The sequence below is a fragment of the Bos javanicus genome, chromosome 14, assembly GCF_032452875.1.
Source record: "Bos javanicus breed banteng chromosome 14, ARS-OSU_banteng_1.0, whole genome shotgun sequence".
NCBI lineage: Eukaryota > Metazoa > Chordata > Mammalia > Artiodactyla > Bovidae > Bos > Bos javanicus.
In genome coordinates this window covers 18,323,734-18,327,954 of record NC_083881.1, presented here as the reverse complement: position 1 = coordinate 18,327,954, position 4,221 = coordinate 18,323,734, and positions in this window count along the sequence as shown.

Genomic DNA, 4,221 nt, shown 5'->3' with positions numbered 1-4,221 from the left:
CCATTTTGAGTTTATTTTTGTGTAAGGTGTTAGGAAGTGATCTAGTTTCATTCTTTTACAAGTGGTTGACCAGTTTCCCCAGCACCACTTGTTAAAGAGATTGTCTTTAATCCATTGTATATTCTTGCCTCCTTTGTCAAAGATAAGGTGTCCATAGGTGCGTGGATTTATCTCTGGGCTTTCTATTTTGTTCCATTGATCAATATTTCTGTCTTTGTGCCAGTACCATACTGTTTTGATAACTGTGGCTTTGTAATAGAGCCTGAAGTCAGGTAGGTTGATTCCTCCAGTTCCATTCTTCTTTCTCAAGATAGCTTTGGCTATTCGAGGTTTTTTGTATTTCCATACAAATTGTGAAATTATTTGTTCTAGCTCCGTGAAGAATACTGTTGGTAGCTTGATAGGGATTGCATTGAATCTATAAATTGCTTTGGGTAGTATACTCATTTTCACTATATTGATTCTTCCAATTCATGAACATGGTATATTTCTCCATCTATTAGTGTCCTCTTTGATTTCTTTCACCAGTGTTTTATAGTTTTCTATACATAGGTCTTTAGTTTCTTTAGGTAGATATATTCCTAAGTATTTTATTCTTTCTGTTGCAATGGTGAATGGAATTGTTTCCTTAATTTCTCTTTCAGTTTTCTCATTATTAGTGTATAGGAGTGCAAGGGATTTTTGTGTGTTGATTTTATATCCTGCAACTTTACTATAATCATTGATTAGTTCTAGTAATTTTCTGATGGAGTCTTTAGGGTTTTCTATGTAAAGGATCATGTCATTTGCAAACAGTGAGAGTTTTGCTTCTTCTTTTCCAATTTGGATTCCTTTTATTTCTTTTTCTGCTCTGATTGCTGTGGCCAAAACTTCCAAAACTATGTTGAATAGTAATGGTGAAAGTGGGCACCCTTGTCTTGTTCCTGATTTTAGAGGAAATGCTTTCAATTTTTCACCATTGAGGATAATGTTTGCTGTGGGTTTGTCATATATAGCTTTTATTATGTTGAGGTATGTTCCTTCTATTCCTGCTTTCTGGAGAGTTCTTATCATAAATGGATGTTGAATTTTGTCAAAGGCTTTCTCTGCATCTATTGAGATAATCATATGGTTTTTGTTTTTCAATTTGTTAATGTGGTGTATAACATTGATTGATTTGCAGATATTGAAGAATCCTTGCATCCCTGGGATAAAGCCCACTTGGTCATGGTGTATGATCTTTTTAATGTGTTGTTGGATTCTGCTTGCTAGAATTTTGTTAAGGATTTTTGCATCTATGTTCATCAGTGATATTGGCCTGTAGTTTTCTTTTTTTGTGGCATCTTTGTCAGGTTTTGGTATTAGGGTGATGGTGGCCTCATAGAATGAGTTTGGAAGTTTACCTTCCTCTGCAATTTTCTGGAAGAGTTTGAGCAGGATAGGTGTTAGCTCTTCTCTAAATTTTTGGTAGAAATCAGCTGTGAAGCCGTCTGGACCTGGGCTTTTGTTTGCTGGAAGATTTTTGATTACAGTTTCAGTTTCCGTGCTTGTGATGGGTCTGTTAAGATTTTCTATTTCTTCCTGGTCCAGTTTTGGAAAGTTGTACTTTTCTAAGAATTTGTCCATTTCTTCCACGTTGTCCATTTTATTGGCATATAATTGTTGATAGTAGTCTCTTATGATCCTTTGTATTTCTGTGTTGTCTGTTGTGATCTCTCCATTTTCATTTCTAATTTTATTGATTTGATTTTTCTCCCTTTGTTTCTTGATGAGTCTGGCTAATGGTTTGTCAATTTTATTTATCCTTTCAAAGAACCAGCTTTTGGCTTTGTTGATTTTTGCTATGGTCTCTTTTGTTTCTGTTGCATTTATTTCTGCTCTAATTTTTAAGATTTCTTTCCTTCTACTAACCCTGGGGTTCTTCATTTCTTCCTTTTCTAGTTGCTTTAGGTGTAGGGTTAGGTTATTTATTTGACTTTTTTCTTGTTTCTTTAGGTATGCCTGTATTGCTATGAACTTTCCCCTTAGGACTGCTTTTACTGTGTCCCACAGGTTTTGAGTTGTTGTGTTTTCATTTTCATTAGTTTCTATGCAAATTTTGATTTCTTCTGTGATTTGTTGGTTATTCAGCAGCGTGTTGTTCAGCCTCCATATGTTGGAATTTTTAATAGTTTTTCTCCTGTAATTGAGATCTAATCTTACTGCATTGTGGTCAGAAAAGATGCTTGGAATGATTTCTATTTTTTTGAATTTACCAAGGATAGATTTATGGCCCAGGATGTGATCTATCCTGGAGAAGGTTCCATGTGCGCTTGAGAAAAAGGTGTAATTCATTGTTTTGGGATGAAATGTCCTATAGATATCAATTAGGTCTAACTGGTCTATTGTATCGTTTAACGTTTCTGTTTCCTTGTTAATTTTCTGTTTAGTTGATCTATCCATAGGTGTGAGTGGGGTATTAAAGTCTCCCACTATTATTGTGTTATTGTTAATTTCTCCTTTCATACTTCTTAGCATTTGTCTTACATATTGCGGCGCTCCCATGTTGGGTGCATATATATTTATAATTGTTATATCTTCTTCTTGGATTGATCCTTTGATCATTAGATAGTGACCATCTTTGTCTCTTTTCACAGCCTTTGTTTTAAAGTCTATTTTATCTGATATAAGTATTGCTACTCCTGCTTTCTTTTGGCCCCTATTTGCATGGAAAATATTTTTCCAGCCCTTCACTTTCAGTCTGTATGTGTCCCCTGTTTTGAGGTGGGTCTCTTGTAGACAACATATGTAGGGGTCTTGTTTTTGTATCCATTCAGCCAGTCTTTGTCTTTTGGTTGGGGCATTCAACCCATTTACATTTAAGGTAATTACTGATAAGTATGATCCCGTTGCCATTTACTTTATTGTTTTGGGTTCGAGTTTATACACCGTTTTTGTGTTTCCTGTCTAGAGAATATCCTTTAGTATTTGTTGGAGAGCTGGTTTGGTGGTGCTGAATTCTCTCAACTTTTGCTTGTCTGAGAAGCTTTTGATTTCTCCTTCATATTTGAATGAGATCCTTGCTGGGTACAATAATCTGGGCTGTGGGTTATTTTCTTTCATCACTTTAAGTATGTCTTGCCATTCCCTCCTGGCTTGAAGAGTTTCTATTGAAAGATCAGCTGTTATCCTAATGGGAATTCCCTTGTGTGTTATTTGTTGTTTTTCCCTTGCTGCTTTTAATATTTGTTCTTTGTGTTTGATCTTTGTTAATTTGATTAATATGTGTCTTGGGGTGTTTCGCCTTCGGTTTATCCTGTTTGGGACTCTCTGGGTTTCTTGGACTTGGGTGATTATTTCCTTCCCCATTTTAGGGAAGTTTTCAACTATTATCTCCTCAAGTATTTTCTCATGGTCTTTCTTTTTGTCTTCTTCTTCTGGGACCCCTATGATTCAAATGTTGTAGCGTTTAATATTGTCCTGGAGGTCTCTGAGATTGTCCTCATTTCTTCTAATTCGTTTTTCTTTTATCCTCTCTGATTCATTTATTTCTACCATTCTATCTTCTAATTCACTAACCCTATCTTCTGCCTCTGTTATTCTACTATTTGTTGCCTCCAGAGTGTTTTTAATTTCATTTATTGCATTATTCATTTTATATTGACTCTCTTTTATTTCTTCTAGGTCCTTGTTAAACCTTTCTTGCATCTTTTCGATCTTAGTCTCCAAGCTATTTATCTGTGATTCCATTTTGATTTCAAGATTTTGGATCAATTTCACTATCATTATTCGGAATTCTTTATCAGGTAGATTCCCTATCTCTTCCTCTTTAGTTTGGTTTGGTGGGCTTTTATCCTGTTCCTTTATCTGCTGGGTATTCCTCTGTCTCTTCATCTTGTTTAAATTGCTGAGTTTGGGGTGTCCTTTCTGTATTCTGGCAGTTTGTGGAGTTCTCTTTATTGTGGCGTTTCCTCGCTCTGTGTGGGTTTGTACAGGTGGCTTGCCAAGGTTTCTTGGTTAGGGAAGCTTGTGTCGGTGTTCTGGTGAGTGGAGCTGTATTTCTTCTCTCTGGAGTGCTATGAAATGTCCAGTAATGAGTTGTGGGATGTCTATGGTATTGGGGTGACTTTGGGCTGCGTGTATGTTGGAGCTCAGGGCTGTGTTCCTTTGTTGCTGGAGAATTTGCTTGGTATGTCTTGCCCTGAAACTTGTTTCGCCCAGAGAGGTTTACAGCGTTATATGGAGAAAAGAAGAGTGAGGAGG